The sequence below is a fragment of the Schistocerca cancellata genome, chromosome 7, assembly GCF_023864275.1.
Source record: "Schistocerca cancellata isolate TAMUIC-IGC-003103 chromosome 7, iqSchCanc2.1, whole genome shotgun sequence".
Lineage (NCBI taxonomy): Eukaryota > Metazoa > Arthropoda > Insecta > Orthoptera > Acrididae > Schistocerca > Schistocerca cancellata.
The window spans coordinates 514,003,893-514,023,927 of record NC_064632.1 but is presented as its reverse complement, the minus strand read 5'-3'; positions in this window follow the sequence as shown (position 1 = coordinate 514,023,927).

Sequence of the window (20,035 nt, the reverse complement as noted above, 5' to 3'; positions counted from 1 at the left end):
GAGGCCATCTAACCTAAAAAAATCACCCCTGCTACGCGTGTAGCCGCCTGCTGCGTGTAGTGAACACCTGACCTATCCAGCGGAACTCGAAACCCCACCACCCTATGGCAGCAGCTCCATGTGTCGTGGACACCCCAAGTCGCAAGACGTCCCCTCCAGAAATATTGAGCCACGTTGCCTCTATAGCCGTCCATTATCGAGAAAACGTTCCCGGTGCAGGATTTTGTGCACGAACGGTCGACTGAAAAATAAATATGGAAAATCATACAGGATGCACTTTCTGCTGCTACGGTCGCAGGATCGAAACCTGCCTCGGGCCTGGATGTGTGTGACGTCCTTAGGTTAGTTAGGTTTAAGTATTTCTAAGTGTAGGGGACTGGTGACCTCATATGATAAGTCCCACAGTGCTTAGAGCCATTTGAACCATTTGATGCGCTTTCTTCTGCCTACAAACTGAGGAAAAAAGGATGTTTAACCTTTAATAACTTTCCAGTATCTTGACCACACATTTTATTATTTCCAAATTAATAAAAAATATGTTCATGACATGTGAAAGTTATTAAAAGGCGTCCACATGGCCACTTCGTCTTATGACATTTTCATGCAAATTTCAGAAGTTTCAACTACCAGGCAAAGCTTCTATCTTTCTAGATGAAACGTTTAATGTTATATAGGAAATAAAATCTGCCATGTCCTTCAAAATCCACCGCGCATCAACAATAACAGACTCTGGATTCAATTAGTTGCAGGAGTCGGAATAAAAGAACTAATTAATGCACTTTCGACGTTGTAGATGTGTATCATCAAGTAAAGAAGATAGGTAAAAATCACAAAATATGTGTGGATTAAATCTCATTTGGACGGTAAATACAATGATGAAATTGATCGTCGGGAGAGAGCTACAGTTAACAGTGGAAGTTGTATTGACGTAAAAATATCGTTTAGAGATTACCCCCTGAAAGAAAAACAACAAGCGGTTCTTTCGTGGCAGGAAGAATGGAACGAAAGCCAAAATAGCTGAACTAGCAGATATGCATCTTTCCAGCCATTCATACCAAGATAGCCATGGTTTGTAAATTCCTGACATTCAGGGAAAATAATAGTGTCCATTGTGAGAATGTGTCTCAGTCATGGCTCTTACCCCCCACCCACATTCCCTCTCTACACAGAATCGGCTTATTGGACACACATAACGGCCATCGTGATGATGTAATTATTGCCGACGTACGAGGGGCGCCCTGTAAATAGTGCAACACATTTCTTCATCGGCTAGTTTTGATTATAAATGAAGAATTTGTTGTGAGACACCGTGGAATATTCTCGCTTCAGCCCCTATGGTTTCACGTAGTTCCAGTACATGGTGGCACTATAAGTAACCTTCAAAATGGATTCTATAATGGAGGTGCTTTCCATGAAGAGAGCTCTCATTGAGCTCCTCTTGGTGGAAGACCAGGGCACTACAGATGTTCATAAGCGCATGCAGAATGTCTACGGAAATACGGCAGTGAACAACAGCACTGTGAGTCGTTGAGCGAGGCGGTCTCTGATGGTAATGCTGACACTGTGTCACGGGCGATGAAACAAAGGTTCATCACTTCGAACGGCAAATAAAACGGCAATCCATGCAGTGGTGTCACACCACTTCTTAACCGAAGAAAAAGTTCTAAACCTCACATTCAGCTGGTAATCACGACGACAGGCTTCTTGGACTCTGAAGGAGTTATTCTGTTTGATGTTCTCTCTCTGTCATGGTGCAAACAAAACGGCAATCCATGCAGTGGTGTCACACCACTTCTTAACCGAAGAAAACTATGAATGGTATTGTGCTACCCTCAGGAAACAGATAAACGACTTTAGGGTGTTTGGTGGCTACTTGATCCAGCCTGCAGACCGAGTCTCGCACCTTCCGCATGTGTTCTGACCAATGAGCGATCCACTCCACGGGAAACAGTATGCGGACGAAGGGGAGGTTGTCGATGCAGCGGGGCGTTGACTCCGATTTCGACGAGTACAGTGGTTCCACGCTGCCACACAGGTCCTCCCAGTAAGGTCTTGTAAGGCCTCCGCCTTGAATGAAACTGATATTGAAAAGTAGTGTTCTGTCGCCAAAAATGTGTAAAATAACACGGTATACTGGAATCCTAAATAAAACCAACCTTCTTTCAGAAAAATACCTTTTCCACTACTTTTTGAACGGCCTTCGTAAATCACATTCCATGTCAAAGTAAGTGCTATGAGAAAGGTAGAGTCAAATTTCTAAAGGAGCTCTAGAGTCTTGGTCACTGCCAGCCAGTTCTAGCAAATAGAACAAAAGTGCGTATAATGCAATAGCGAGGGTTACAGCGCAAGAAGACATAAAAATCTAGAAGGTCTGGTTGCACTTGAACCTTGTTCAGTAACTGAATAAACTGCTTTAATGTAAGCTAGTGGTTAGATATTATCAGTGTCTAGTAGTTAAAGTGAATACAAACACTGATAAGCTAGAACATTATGACCACAGACCTACTATCGATATAAACCCGTCCAGGCGATAGTAGCGTCACCTGGCGAGGAATGAGTGCTTTCAGACAAACGCACGGTGCGTGCTATATCAATGAGCGTCCTGTCCGTTTGTAGTATGGGGAGGCCAGGCGACCTGAGTTTGAGCGAGGGCAGATTGTGATGGCCCGGAGGCTATGCTCGAGTATTTCGGAAACTGCGCGACATATCGGGCGTTCGAGTTTGCTGTGGTGAGTCTCTTCTAGGACTGGCGAAACCAAGATGAAAGCACATCCAGGGGTAGTGGGGTGGGGCGACCACCCCTCATTACAGATGTCGGACGTCGTTGGCCGGGCAGCCAGGTACAACACTGCAGGCGGCGATCTGTGGCGAAACTAAAATCAGACTTTAATGCTGGGTAGTGTACAAGTGTGTGTGAACACGCAGTGCACCGAAAACTCCTAACTATGGGCGTCCGCAATCGACGACCCATTCATGCGCCAATGTAACACCATGACCTCAGCAACTATGGCTGAAATGGGCACATGAACATCGGCACTGGACGTTGGCGCAGTGGGAATGCATTGCTTGGTCTGATACCTTCATCATGCCGGTGTGAGGGCGCCAATCCTTCGCCTTCTAGGGTAACAACTCCTTGATACCTGTAATGCTGGACGGAGACGAATTGTTGGCGGCTCCATTATGATATTCACTTGGGCATCCGTGTGTCCAGTGGAGCACCATGGCGGTCAATATATATCGAACACTTGTTGCAAATCACATACACCCATTTCATGACGATCATTTTTCCTGACAGCAGTGGCATTTTTCAGGAAAAAATGTGCATGTCACAAGGCCAGAAGTGTGATGAAGTGGCTCGAGGAACACAATGGCCAGTTCCAGTTGATGTGCTACCGCCCCCCCCCCCCTGCCCCATTCACCATATCTGAACCCGATCGAACACATCTGGAGTGTGACAGAAAGTGACGTTGAGGTCACAGATCTTCGCCCCCCCCCCCCCGTTCATCAGAATACATCCCAGCTGTAACGTAGGTGGTCATAATGTTCTGGCTGAGCCGTGTGTAAAGTCTGAAGATAAATGGCTGAATGTATGCCCTAAATGTGTGTGTGACGAAGGTCAAATATTGTCTTGATATACTGGCGAATCCTTTTAAGTTTTGATCGATAAAACATATGTATGCTAGAAGCCAATGATGAATAATTAAAAAGAAATATGTGTTCTGGTAGATAAAATGTCATATCCGTGAACTGACGTTGCCACAAATCAAGCTATTCCATAGAGAACACTCATGGAACAAACACTGACACTGTACACAAAACCGGATGTATAATTTTGCAAACAAATATTAGTGCACAAATATTAAAAAAGTATTTATTGGTTTATCGTGGTTTCTTTACACCACTGTAACAAAAAATCTTTATCGGTCTCATATACTGCTGTCAAAACACTTTAGTTTAGTTCTTTCGAAAAATCTAATGACGTGACACTGCCTTTCGTAGCCGTAGAAATACGACATTTGAACATGTCATCGCTTTTGATACGGAACATGTGACATATACATTTCCCTCCTTCCAGACATTTATAAAAGGATGGAAAATATTTATACAACGAAGTAATACAGTCTGTGATGAATCTGTGAACAGTATATTATTCATTTCCTTTCCATTTTCACATTCTTTAAAGCACTAAGTTCAGCAGTTCCTAAAGAAATGGATGATATGCTGTAGGACACTGATGTGAATGAGTCAAAAATTCTAAATACCGCCTGCCTCACTTCATGCGGATCCATGTGTGGCACCTCCTAAACGTGGCCCTTTGTAAGTTTTTAATGAAGGGGTTTACGGTGTCGGGCCGTTAGTTCTTCATACACAGGATGTATCAAAAATAATCATCAGATTTGGCATGTCTATATTTCTCAAGCTAATAAACAAATAGAATAAATTTTGATTTTTGATGTAAGGGAAACACAAAGTTTTTGTTATACTTTTTCGTAGGAGTTCAATATGCGCGCTTGAGATGCACTGCATATGTCAATTCAAATCGTTACCACACTGCAGCAAACATGTCTTGAGTTACAACTTCCGCAGCTGTTGTTATGTGATATCTCAGTTCATTCATTGTTGTTGGTAGCGTTGATATAAACAGAGTGCTTCATAAACCCCCAGAAGAAATAATCACATACAGTCAGGTGCAGTGAGCTTGGAGGCGAGTAACGTTGGGCTGAATCATGAGTGGGACCGATCCATCGTTCAGTATTCTTTTGATTTAAAAATTTACGCACTTCCAGATGCCTGTTTCTCAGAATTGTTTATTCCATCGTCTAATGCTCTGTGCTGTTGGAGGATCCAAAACATTCCTAGTACAAATGGCACGCTGAACAGTTACTACTGACCCGCACTGCGCGAAACGTAGAACACAAAACGGCCTCTTTTGCCCCGACACCATTTTTACTAGAACTGAAGTGGGTGCACACTGTTGCTACCTAGCGGGAACCGTGTAAAACCTTAGAGGTTGCTCTTTCCAACAGTACGTTGTTCACACGTATCTCAAATACGTTAATAGTTACGATTTTTTATTTAAATCGGATGATTCTTTTTTATACATCATGTATTTTATTCCATTTAACTGTGGTTTCCGCTCCGAGAGGCTTTCTCCCAGACCTAGGATATCAATGGATATTCTCCTTCAAACCATGTACCAGGGATGCACTGTGTTGACATATATTAACCCATTTTAACCTTATTGTTAGTAATGCATCCTTTGTTGACTTTATGGTAAGTATAGGGTTTCAAAAAATGGTTCAAATGGCTCTGAGCACTATGGGACTTAACATCTATGGTCATCAGCCCTTAGAACTTAGAACTACTTTAACGTAACTAACCTAAGGACATCACACAACATCCAGTCATCACGAGGCAGAGAAAATCCCTGACCCCACCGGGAATCGAAACAAGTATAGGCTTTTTTTTCCTAAGAATATATGTTGCTTCAGTTTAGCTTCGATTATCTTAATCATGTGGGGAGGTATTATTGTTCATCTAAAATTTCGCAGATGCGCCTGAAGATTGACATATGTCCTGCAGCCAGATATTGTTTTCCTTCTAAGACATAATTTTTACAACTGTAACAGTGTATATCATTGATAATGGATAACAATTATGGAATTCCCGTGTAATATAGATATTAACAGCTGTGCTCCACCTTAAGGGAATTCTAGAACTCAAATCAGATCAAAAAATTCTTTCTGTTTGACAATGTACAGCAGGTTTCTTGTTCCACCGGAGATTAAAGGCTTTCAGTTTCTTCTGTTTTGACGCTGACACCACGCTTATATACTACTGGCCATTATAATTGCTACACCAAGAATAAATGCAGATGATAGACGGGTAGTCATAGGACAAATATATTATAGTAGAACTGATACGTGATTACATTTTCACGCAATTTGGGTGCATAGATCCTGAGAAATAAGTACCCATAATAACCACCTGTGGCCGTAATAACGACCGTGATAAGAATGGGCATTGAGTCAGACAGAGCTTGGATGGAGTGTACATGTATAGCTGCCCATGCCGCTTCAACACGATCCACAGTTCATGAAGAGTAGTGACTGGCGTATTGTGACGAGCCAGTTGCTCGGCCACCATTCACCAGGCGTTTTCATCTAGTGAGAGATCTGGAGAATCTGCTGGCCAGGGCAGCAGTCGAACATTTTCTGTATCCAGAAAGGCCCGTACAGAACCTGTGCAACATGCGGTCGTGCATTATCCTGCTGAAATGTTGTGTTTCGCAGGGATCGAATGAAGGGTAGAGCCACGCGTCGTAACACATCTGAAATGTAACGTCCACTGTTCAAATTGCCGTCAATGCGAACAAGACGTGACCGAGATGTGTAACCAATGTCACCGCATACCATCACGCCGGGTGATACGCCAGTATGGCCCTGAGAAATACACGCTTCCAATGAGCGTTCACCGCGGTGTCGCCAAACACGGATGCGACCATCTTGATGCTGTAAACAGAACCTGGATTCATCCGAAAAAATGACGTTTTGCCATTCGTGCATCCAGGTTCGTCGGTGAGTACACCATCGCAGGCACTCTTGTCTGTCATGCAGCGTCAAGGGTAACCGCCGCCATGGTCTCCGAGCTGATAGTCCATGCTGCTGCAAACGTCGTCGAACTGTTCGTGCAGATTATTGTTGTATTGCAAACGTCCCCATCTGCTGACTCAAGGATCGAACGTGGCTGCACTATCCGTTACAGCCATGCCGAAAGATGCCTGTCATCTCGACTGGTAGTGATACGAGGCCGTTGGAATAGAGCACGGCGTTCCTTATTATCCTCCCGAACCCACCGATTCCATATTCTGCTACCAGTCATTGTATCTCGACCAACGCGAGTAGCAATGTCGCGATACGATAGACCGCAATCGCAATAGGCTACAATCCGACCATTATCAAAATCAGAAACGTGATGGTACCATTTCTCCTCCTTACACAATGCATCACAACAACGTTTCACCAGGCAACGCCGGTCAACTGCTGTTTGTGTATGAGAAACCGGTTGGAAACTTTCCTCATGTCAGCACGTGGTAGGTGTCGCCACCGGCGCCAACCTTGTGTGAATGCTCTGAAAAGCTAATCATTTGCATATCACAGCATCTTCTTCCTGTCGATTAATTTCGCATCTGTAGCGCGTCATCTTCGTGGTGTAGCAATTTTAATGGCCAGTAGTGTAACTGGAGCTAACAGAGAATTTCCCTGATCGTTTTCGTCATGATGACACTCAAATTGATTTGTTCAAGATACTTGTCCACTAATGGTTAGTGTATCAAGACGATATATAAGCGTTAATAACTCCCAGAAATGAAAACTGATCTCTCTTAAGCCTCATTACAACATATTAGCAATCTCTTATTACCAAAATAACCCATTAACAAATAAGATTGTGTTTCTTGTATATACCAGGCATAATGTCAACCCGATTAGTGTACCTACTGTTGTAGATAGTTCGATGAAGCCACGAATTTGTAATCAAAAAAATGGCTCTGAGCACTATGGGACTCAACTGCTGAGGTCATTAGTCCCCTAGAACTTAGAACTAGTTAAACCTAACTAACCTAAGGACATCACAAACAGCCATGCCCGAGGCTGGATTCGAACCTGCGACCGTAGCGGTCTTGCGGTTCCAGACTGCAGCGCCTTTAACCGCACGGAATTTGTAATCACTGTCAGTAAAAGGAAGGGACTATTTGTAGCAGGATTTGGTCGTTCTCGGCATTTTACGAACAAAATTAATGTGGTATTACTGAGTGGCATCAACTTTGCAATGAAACGTTTAAAACGTTCCGTTTTTATTCTTATCGCACCGACGTAGGACGCATCTGAATTTACTACTGAAAACATCTAAAACCAATTGAAGTCCAGGAGCCTACAATGCGTTCTGAACAGATACACAAAAAAAGAACCGTTTAATACGAGAAGGGACGGGACTTCAATTCGAGCTCGTTGGCAGATTGAAGGCCTGCTCCGGAGCGGATATAGAATTTCGATTCCCGGCTTAACTCATCCACGCCACAACGATTTCATCTGTCTATTTTAATTTGCCAATGAAGGCTGAATTCGGCAAATCCCCCCAAAGCTGAGTGACAGCCATTTAATTACGCCCCCTCTTTTCCGATTAAAATTGAGGCTACGCTCTTTCTGATTGGACAGCGATTACCTTAAAGAAGAAAAGTTGCCGAATGGAGTGAAGGGCAAACGTTTTCTTGTGGCGGCGTTCTGCCGAATGAATAAGCGAATATCGTAATAAAATGGGAAAGGCATTTTTGTCGTATCTCGTTGCATCATTGTACTTTAATAAAATTTCAAAGTAGTTCGTTCCATTTTAGTCGTTAGTCAAAGTGTATACGTAGTCGCACTAAAACAAGCTCTTCTAATGTGTATTTTCCTTGTCTGTAGAAGGAACACTTTATTTTTCCGATTAATGTTCCGTGCGGAGCAATGATTTCCAAAGTTGAAAGAAATTTAATACAATCTGCTACTGTTCCATACATTTGAGAAAGTCTAAAAAATCACCTGTATTCCCCAAACAGGCATGTCTCACAGTACAGTGGGGCGACACAAACAAAGGAACGAAAATTCAAGCATGTGTCTTTATAGACTCGAAAGAAAATCACGTTTTAGGTAGTCAAAAGACCAGAAGGCTTTAAACGCGTAACAGGTGCTGCACTAGCTATGTCGACAGACCAACTGGTTTACTGTTCCTTCTAGAAAGCAACGTGAGTTCTGATGGCTACAAGTTTTATATTCAAGATTCTACCTTTTAGCCTTTAAAAAAATGATTTAACCAAATTACGAAAAGGGAAAATGTTACTCCGCTCAGATATTTATCAAACAAGGTGGAGTTAATCGTCAGGTGACGGGTATTAAGTCATGAAACTAACGTTTCAGGTGGAACCGAAGCCCATCAACAAGGTCATTATGACTTCTGGCCACAACAGTCATGAATAAACACTTAATTGTTGGACGTGGAAGCAACTAGGCTTCCACAGCTATGCTGAGTAGTTTATTGCCACGGTTGAAAGGTGTACTGTGTCAGTTCGTGAAGCCTGCATGCTGGAAACCAGTATAAAAGTATACGTCTTCCCATCGTAAGGCAATGGGTGACAAATCAGAGAATCTGGCAAGAAAGTGAAGAATCCAAGCAGTACTAAAGTCTTTTGTGACGTAAGCTGCATTATGTGTTGTGTTCCTGCATTAATCGGCAGTGCTACGCTGTTTCGTAATTCCCGCTGCCCATGGTCACGGATATACGTTTATTATGTCGCGGTATGGAAGCCAACAACTACCGACTGTTATTAATGAACGGAATGTTACAGAGAGCTCACCATTCTTGCCACATACTAACGAGCATTCAGAAACTTTTCAATCATATCCAAATCAGTTCCAGCAGTTAACGTTCTTGGAGTTACAACAAGCGCTCCACTTACCGCCGCTACCTACCATCATGGTATGAGGGCCTGGGGATGGTCAAAGACCGACCGAAACCGGTTACAGTCGAAATAAATGTCTTTGAGGGCGAAACTGTTTGTATCCATTTTTAAATACTGTTACGCTCGTACATACGACTGATTTTAGTACATTTGTTAAAGATGTGTGCAGGGTACGTTCTTGGAATTTTGACAGATAAACGTAAAACACAAAAAATACGAGCTGCAGGGATTGTAAGGAGATTTTTGATCACTTACCGGTGACTATAACAGGGTTACGAATGAAAGTTCAGAAACATCGGCCCTAAGGTCTGGATTTGGCCCGTAGAGATTATCATATTTTTCCCAATTTGAAGGAAATTTCGTGCGTAAACCAGTACGGAAATGAAAAAGATCTGGAAGAGTACATTGGTGAATGGTTCACCAACTTGATATGGAGAAAATATGACACAGCTTCTGAAGAGCTACGATTAATGTTTAAATTCCAACTGTGACTATGTAGAAAAATAACTAAGCTATTAAGTTTTCTTTATTTATCTTGAATAAAAAGTCTGGAGAAAGAGAAGATTTTCTTCATTTTTAGAATGACCCTCATATACTCCTATAATTATTCTATGTGACACGCGTTGCGAGGAATAGTAAGGCAGTGTATTATTATTTCTGAGGAACACTATTGCTTTACACCTTGAGCGGCGCTCATAACAACGAATGGCATTAAACGACGCTGAGTCATTGCACCCAAACGACTTGTTACCAGGTAACTATTCGCAATCATGCCTATCAACCACTAGATCACGTAATAAGAGTTGTAGGTCATGCTTCTGCATCGCGCTCACGGAAATGGGATCAACTCTGTTACAAAAGGGTTTTGTGTACCTCCTCTACTGGTTTACAACGCGGAATGTCTGTATCACGACAGAATATTATCCGGCCTGGATGGTACCAGAACCACAAATTCTCCTCTCATAGCACAAAATGGCCACTTGCCATATTCGTGTTTAGTGTCTTGAAAGGAGGGTATAAGATGAATATCAACAAAAGCAAAACGAGGATAATGGAATGTAGTCGAATTATGTCAGGTGATGCTGAGGGAATTAGATTAGGAAATGAGACACTTAAAGTAGTAAAGGAGTTTTGCTGTTTGGGGAGCAAAATAACTGATGATGGTCGAAGTAGAGAGGGCATAAAATGCAGACTGGCAATGGCAAGGAAAGCGTTTATGAAGAAGAAAAATTTGTTAACATCGAGTATAGATTTAAATGTTAGGAAGTCGTTTCTCAAAGTATTTGTATGGAGTGTAGCCATGTATGGAAGTGAAACATGGATGATAAATAGTTTGGACAAGAAGAGAATGGAAGCTTTCGAAATGTGGTGCTACAGAAGAATTCTGTAGACTAAATGGGTAGATCGCATAAGTAATGAGGAGGTATTGAATAGAACTAGGGAGAAGAGGAGTTTGTGGCACAACTTGACTAGAAGAACGGATCAGTTGATAGGACATGTTCTGAGGCACCAAGGGATCACCAATTTAGTATTGGAGGGCAGCGTGGAGGGTAAAAATCGTAGAGGGAGACCAAGAGATGATACACTAAGCAGATTCAAAAGGATGTATGTAGCAGTAGGTTCTGGGAGATGAAGAAGTTTACACAGAATGGAGTAGCATGGAGAGCTGCATCAAACCAGTCTCAGGACTGAAGACCACAACAACAACATTAGTACATATTTCGTGTAATATAATGCTTCTTGTCAGGTCATCCCCCACCTACCAAGGAACAAATCCACCCCCAGATATCTTATTCTTAGAAAAACATTTCTAGCTATTACATGTATCCTCTTCACCATATTATGTAATATGGCTGACGAATCTTCTAGAAATTCGTCTCAGGATCAACGACACTAACAAAACAATTGCAAGACGCACAGGTATCCCAACACATCACAATGAAGATGCTCACTGCGCAGGGGGATGTAGGGTTGTTGTGTACATAGTTCCGCGAAGTCAGTGCATACACAACTTTCCCACTAGAGCGCGTCCTGCTAAGCACAACAGCGCAGGCGCAGCACTCGCCATCTCCGCACTACGAGATGGCGCTGCCTTAGAGACGGACCAAATTCTGCTTCCGCCGATCCGCGTATTAATATGTAACGCAGCGAATGAGATTGCTGCTAACGTAGAACCTTTTCTCCTCGCAGATCAGTGTGCGATTTTCAGGGGGGGATGGGGTGGATTTTCCCTTTCTGCATCAAACCATGCCCTCCTCTGGTTTTAGTTTATGCATCACAACCTGGGATGTTTATTTCCCACGCACTGGAGTAAAACTTTACATACAATTTAAATTTGTGGAACGAAAATTGAAAGTTTTTAAAACAGCCTTATTATTAATGCTATTAATATGTTTGCTTATTAATTCTGAAAAAAAGGTTAAGTAGTACTTAACATTTCGAAACATTTAGAACTAAATCATCATTCTCATGTTGTCATTATTGCTTTCGTCAAAGATGCGTCATCCGTTTACTTGCGAGCTTGCGAGGGAATTAGTGTGGCAGTCATACCACAGCAGTCGTACCACAGAGTTTGGAGAGCTGGGGACCTGTAAGAACTACGTAATTTCAGGATGTCATTCAAACAAAGCAAAATTTCTGATTTTCTTAAGAACAGTGCATTACCTGATACATTACAAACTCTGACAGTCAGGATACTAACAGTGGTGCTAAAAGTGTTAAAATAGACAGTGAATGTAAAAAAGAAAACGGTAATTATGGTGCTAATACAGGGGAAGAGACTGAATCTCCGGTGACTGAAAACTGTGACACGTCTCAAGCTAGGAATGGGAGTAACAGTACTCTTGAGATTATAGTTGGAAATTGTGTTGCCCTATAACGTTTTCAAAACTGGAAAAAGACTAAGCCGTGGCTCTCCGTAAATGACAAAAACTTAATAATATGCACAGAGTGTTCACAAGTTCGTGAACTTAAGGTGGAAAGCAGTGAACGTGTGCGTATCGATAACATGTTTTTAGCTGGTGTTTCTGCTAATAACGCCAAAAAACTAAATGATCAAATTGGGGATCATGCGAAGTGCAAATCACACATGAAGTTCGTAGAAATCATGAATACAAAAGATAGGAAAGGTTAAAAAAATGCGTGAGTGAAACTGAAAAGATCTGCATATGTAATAGCTAAACAGAAATTATCATTCAAATCGTATCCTGCAGTAATCAAACTACAAAAGCTTAAGTGTTTATCAGTCGGTAATATGCTTCATTTTGACCATGCATGCGGAAATATCATTATGTTTGTAGGAGAAGAAATGAAAAAGAATCTTGTTCACTTCCTTGTAGAATCGGGTACAAACATTAGTAGCATGAAGGACGAAAGTAAAACGGTTTCCAATAAAACTTATTTAATAATATTTTTACGTTTGTCCTTTGAGGGAGTCGCTTGCAATTATTTTTTTGACATGTTGAATTAGAAAGTGAGACAGGAGAATGCATTTTCAGCACACTGTTTGCAGCTCTTGGAAAGTATGGCATAACAAATTATGTATTAAAAAACCACCTTGTAGGTATCGCAACCGATGGTGCCTCAACAATGCTTGCACCTTACAAAGGCGTAGCCGCTCTACTGCGTACTCATTTACACAAGGATTTAACTGTCGTTCATTGTATGAACCACACAATGGCATTAGCTGTCCACGATGTTATGAATGATGTAGCAGATGTATACCATATACATGTTTTTTTTAGATTCCTTATATTCTGTGTTTTCTCGAAGTCCCAAATTTCAGAAAGTACAACAAAGTGTTTCACAAGAATTATCCTCGTAGCTATTAAAACTAGGCCGTATTTTTCGCGTATGTTGGGTTGCTTCCTCATTTAATGTTGTTCGAGCTCTTCTTGAAAGTCACAGTTCTCTTGTCCATCTTTCTGAAGAACTGAGACATGATGGCAACTCAGGAGAGATCTAAATTTGAAGGTTTACTAAACCATCTCACAAAGTTGTTGCTTGTAAAGGAATTAGTTATGCTTTATGAGGCCCTAGAAGTTCTGCAAGTACTATCATTCTTTATACAGAACAGAAATTCTTCAGTTCTTAAAGCAAAACAGAAAATTGACGTGGCTATAAGAACTCTTGAAACTCTGAAAACAAATGACTCGCCAAGAATTAGGATGATAGTACAAGAGTTGGAGGAAAAGCGCACATTCAAAGGGGTATTAATTAACGAACCATCTTGTGATGAATATAACAGATTTCAGACGGTTCGGAAGAAATTTTTCAGTCTTTGGTAGACAATATAAAAAACCGCTTTGAGGACCTGGATTTCGTTTAGAATGTAGCCGTATTAAATTCAGATACATGGCCTTCAGATGATTATGAACGTGTGTTTTATGGTGACATGTCAATTTCTCGCTTGTGTAATAAGGTGGATTTTAAATTACTTGAAAGCACGTGTGCGTCATTAGTTAAAGATTTTCGAATCTATAAAGGAAATCCGCAACACATGCCCAATTAAGTGAAGGAACTTGTGAAAGCAGTCGAAGTTATACCTATATCTACGGCTGAATGTGAACGCAGATTTAGTGCCACGAATTTAACACAGACTTATCAGAGAAATCATTTACAAATTCCGATAATTTCAAATCTACTTTTCATTTCAATAAATGGACCTCCACTGCATTGCTTCGGTGCAGAAAAATTTGCAGCAAGTTGGATTAAGTCTCAGCACCATAGCGCCCTTGACAAAGCAACAGGCAAACCCTCGAATCTTCAGGAGCAGTCTCATTCATCTCGTCTCTTCAACTAAACTCTGTAAGTTAAAATGACAATTATATACTGTAATACTAGCTGAACTGACCACACTTTGCTGTGGCTTTGTCATAATACGATGATTTAATAAATAAACATTCAGTTATAATTTCAGAGTATTAAAATTAAGCACAAAACAACACAAAAATATTAATTTTACATTTTATTCATCTCATATTTTAGTATAGTTTGAGTATCGTATATTACATGAATGATTTACAAAGTTGTTAATTATCAACATATGAAGTTTTTTAATTTTATAAATGAGGTAAATAAACTCGGCATTGTCCGGATGTCTGTACCTTCCCCTTATGCTCCATTTCCTTTTCCCACTCCCCATCATCTTTTGCCCTTCTCTCTGTCCATCTGCTTTTCTCCTCTATCACCTCCTACCCCCTCCATCACTCTCCCCTTCACTTAGGTCAATTTCTCTGTCCCTCTAAGTCAATCTCCTCCTCCCCTCTCTTTCTGTCCCTGTGACATCCAACATTTACATATTGAAAGCAGTAATTTGCGTCTACAATTGCCATAAGGACAATGCTAAATGTTTTTATTGTAGTTGATGTATTCATTTCCACTATTCGGAGAACACATAATTTGCACATGTTTGCCATATATGGCTCCTATGCAGTGAGGGAAATTCCACTTCACTTCGAAATTTCTTGCTACCTTCTACCATTCTTCAGTACCTTTTGGAATGTGAAAAGTAAAACATACTCATTACTTTCCCTATTTTTTCAGACTGATGACACAGAGGACACAGTATCAAAAGATGATGGCGAAGTAGCTGTTGAAGAACATGTACGTCCCACATACGTCAAACACATATTTTCAAATGTTCTTTTTAAAGCGGCCTTGGGGGAGTATGAACAGTAAACTCCGAGCATCGAAACATTGGTTGCAAAAGCTAGCTGTGAAATTGTCTATGTGGACAATAATAATTGTGACGAATTTGTTCAAAAAGAAACAGAAGAGCTTGAATTAATTCGATTTCAGAAATAATTAGTTTTAACAGTTCTTTAATATCGATTTTAATTTGCTTAAAAATTCCAATAAAACGTTACTTAAATGAAATCAGTATTGAATGTTGCGTGCTTACCTTTATGTAATTCTTCAACACCAATGAAATAGCTTCACATACTTCTGGTATTATGAGGGAAATAGCAGAATATGATACTTTAAATTAGTACATTACTGACTTGTATGAATCGCCAGTGGCTAAAAATCGTAATGTGATGGCCCATCGAATTCTTGGTGAAGTACTGTACTGTCTTGGCAGTTGTTATCTTTCTTTACAATAAGAGGTGTAGTTAACTGCAGTAAGTAATTAAAGTCTTCAGTCGACATTCTCGTAAAATTACTAAATAACACACCATCGTCTGCTTCTAGTTTTTAGGATACTATTTCGTGGACCTTCTTTAAATACTCTTTCTTGCACCATCGTTTTATTTTCCTATGGTTTTCATTTCCGTTGTTGGCTGCATGTGCAAGTACCAAGTAGGCCGCCGCTGCGATCACTTTATCATCCATTGTACTGCAAGACCGACACAAATTCTGTTGCTTTGGTATAAACTAACCTGCCGCATGCAATATACGCTGCATGATGTTGCCTGTTGTAGCATGCTACAAGACGACACACGCCACATATCCGTAGCATGCCACAATGTTGCAAGACGTCGCCCCAGAGCGAACGAGGCTTTAGAGCCCGGTCTATATTGTATGGTGGATGTGATGTGTTGCGTACGAAACTAAAACCTGCGATCAGATCCCAACGTCGTGGAAAACTGTGAAGAGGTGTCATCCTCCAGCAAGATAACGCTCGCCCACATTCTGCCAAACGGACAGCCGACGCAATAAAGGAGTTGAGATTCGAGATGCTGGAACATTCACCATACAGTCCAGTTCTAGCTCCAAGCGATTTTCACATGTTTGGACCCTTAAAGGAAGCACTAGAGGGAAGAAGATTTGAAAGTGATGAAGACGTCATTGCTGCGGTGCAAAATTGGTTACAGATGCAACCGATAAAGGTATTTTCTGATGAAATAAAAGAAACTCGGAAAACGTCGGGAAAACTGCATTGAAGTCCAGGGAGATTACGTAGAAAAATAACGCATGTTTCAGTTTTCTATCATCAGAATAAGTACAGCTTTTCACAAATGTGTCTTTACTTTTTGAATTTCCCTGCTATGTAGATGATTTCGTAAATAAGCTTTACCTATAATGTACTTTTAAAGATGTAACAAGGGATGCCTTTTCTGATAGTGCATACGCATGAATAGTGAGTTTCGGCATTAACAGCTATTTATAAATAACTGTTTAACCATGGGTAACGCCATGGTCCAAGCTAGTAACATATATAATCATACTAACCCCCTAAGACATCACCCCCGCCCCCCCCCCCCCCAGGTAAAAGAACAAATCGTAAACTGTCGCAGATCACACTCGCGCAGTGATACCTGAACGCGCGAGGTATTATAACGAGTGTACAGACCTCCGATTAGTCTGTCTGCATTTGTCTGCACCAGTCTGTACCAGTCTACATTAGTCGGTACCAGTCTACAGTGAAATTTCAGTCTGCACCTAATAAGATTACCATATTCCTGTACATATGCCATGAAGATAAACGAATAGACACTTTGTCAAGTATCAGAGATATGTGAGAGTAAGATTAACGTACCAAGACCAAAGGAACTTCAGATTGTCAGTTGCAAACAGCATCCAGAATCAAGTTGCGTAATGTCTATGCTTTTTATTATTTTAATAAATGTGTGTGAAAATTAATCATGTTCTGTTTAAAGTTGGTCCTTGTCACTCTGCTACTCTAAGCGTGCAAGTGGCATTTCTATCGTCTGCCCTAACGGCAGAAGATAAACACGCCACGATAAGACCACGAGACATATTGCTGACACTCGCCTACTTCGTTAGAGCGACAAGTCAAATAATCTGATGGTGTTTGTACCGAAGGTCTTAGAGTACGCACACCATAAGGGTTAACTCTGAAAGATGGTGAATATTTCAAGATGTTTTGTTTTGAATGACTCCGGACCTGTCAGATAAGTGGAGAAGCTTGTTCTCTTCTTTTACGTCCCTGTCTCTGTCCGGGACAAATTCACATTCTTTGTGCTATGATAGGAAAAAAATTGACATTAGCTCGCCATAGCTTGGCAACTGATACACATTTTTCCTGGCACGGGCGACCACTGATACGGTATAGGGTTTTTTACTTTCTCTCGAACCATGTTGCTCACATCGCGGCAATGAATAAATTTTCACGAAACAGGACGACCAGTAATTACATTTAAATTTCCACCTTCTTGCAAAATTTTAAACAGTTCATACAAGTCCGCATCTCGTGGTCGTGTGGTAGCGTTCTCGCTCCCCGCGCCCGGGTTCCCGGGTTCGATTCCCGGCGGGGTTAGAGATTTTCTCTGCCTCGTGATGACTGGGTGTTGTGTGATGTCCTTAGGTTAGTTAGGTTTTAGTAGTTCTAAGTTCTAGGGGACTGATGACCATAGATGTTAAGTCCCATAGTGCTCAGAGCCATTTGAACCATTTGATTTGAACCAAGTTTGAAACATATAAGTAGCGCGCGTTAGAAATCTCACAAAAGACCTGTATTTTGCACATAAAACTAGAATAAAGCTAGAGCTTTGAAAGGAAGTCCTTAATTTTGTCGTAACGATGCATTCTGTATTCATGTGAATCACTTTAAAAGTTTTCCCGCACTCAGTTCACGTAAGAACGATTTTCACATGTTATATTTATTCTCGAATTTCTACGATCATATCTCAACAACGGCTAAACATTATTGGATAAAAAAACGGTTTTGACTTTATCCATTTATTTGCCTTAGAGCAATGTTCGAACCGATTCCTACAAACTCCAAGTGGCTCGCTTCAAAAGCTGCCAGAAAAACGTGTTTTTTGCACGTAAAATCCTATTGCGCATTAGAAATGGTGTAACTGGCTGAGCATTAGTTTCAGGTCAATTAACATCTTCTGAAAAAGGAACTGGGCAACGGCCTTGCCGGAGTGGTTTCGCCCATTCCCGTGAGATCACCGAAGTTAATCGCTGTCGGGCGTGGTCGGCACTTGGATGGGTGACGATCATAACGGCTGGGAGAGCGGTGTGCTGACCCCACGCCCCTTCTATCCGCATCCTCCACTGAGGATGGCACGGCGGTCGAATGGTCCCGATATGCCACTCGTGGCCTGAAGACGGAGTGAAAAAGGAATTAATCGATTCGCACAAGGTGCCTCTCCGCCAGCTACGGATTGTCCTTCAAACTTTTTTATTATACCGTAACATAATTAAAGGAAGACAGATGTTTGAATGACTATACAAATAGTTACTGACCCAGGCTTAACTGAAAACTCTTTGACCTTCGTTCCTAGCTGAAACAGGAACCGAGCACCACGACCTCTCCCCAAACCCTGATTCTGTAGGCGGCCTTCTCAACGAGTCATATTTGTTTACACCGTTTCCGCGATGATGCTGTGTGAATCAAACGTCTTACAGTTAAGTATATCCCGTGTCGCCTCCTTGTGTGTGGTGCGATGGGAGAACGTGATATGTAGCATGTTAATCTGGGAAAACAGATTTCACAATGAATTAGTTCACACACCTTAGATGAATAACGTAAGGAGATCTATTTTTTTCTGTTTATTACGATAACAACATTCCAGATGTGCACTCATGCTACAGTATAAAATATATTTGACGTTTCTTTTTCTGCAACAATAATGGGATTTTCACGTCTCTTGTATATAAAGGAACTCCTCACAAAAGCATGTAATTCAACGAGTTGGAGAAGGCACACTTTTCTTTCTAAAGCTGTATTCGTGCCGGCCGGGGTGGCCGAGCGGTTCTAGCCGCTACAAAAAAAAATGTTTAAATGGCTCTGAGCTCTATGGGACTCAACTTCTCAGGTCATTAGTGCCCTAGAACTTAGAACTACTTAAACCTAACTAACCTAAGGACATCAAAAACATCCATGCCCGAGGCAGGATTCGAACCTGCGACCGTAGCAGTCGCGCGGTTCCGGACTGAGCGCCTAGAACCGCTAGACCACCGCAGCCGTCCTAGGCGCTACAGTCTGGAACCACACGACCGCTACGGTCGCAGGTTCGAATCCTACCTCGGGCATGGATGTGTGTGACATCCTTAGGTTAGTTAGATTTTAGTAGTTCTAAGTTCTAGGGAACTGATGACCTCAGATGTTAAGTCCCATAGTGCTCAGAGCCATTTGAACCATTTTGCTGTATTCGTCTATGTAAGGAGTAAGGCAACTGAACACCCAAAGAGCAGAAACACATCATTTCCTCACTGTAGACCGTGGAGGACCAAATCTTTAAATTATATCGTAACAGAGCTTGTTGGGCCAGAGGCGTAAAAATAAAACTGAGATACCACAAGGGCCTGTGAGCTTCCTCGTCTTGCAAATGTGAGTAGAAGCCGATTCAAGCTATTAATTTAGAAAAAAAGCTCTGTGCAGAATTATTAACAGGTAATTTTCATCAAAATTAAGGAATTTCCGGACACCCAGAAATTACCGCCACAGGAAGTTCCACATAAATGTTCTTACTCCTAACTACGGTTCCTCTGATAACAATTTTGCTACACTTTTTATTTTTATGCAATGGATAGTGTACGTAGCGTATTGACGAAAGTCTCCAGTTATGCACCACTAGCTAAAATAATTTTAGTTTTTGGATTTTAGAAAATTTTATGTTTTTG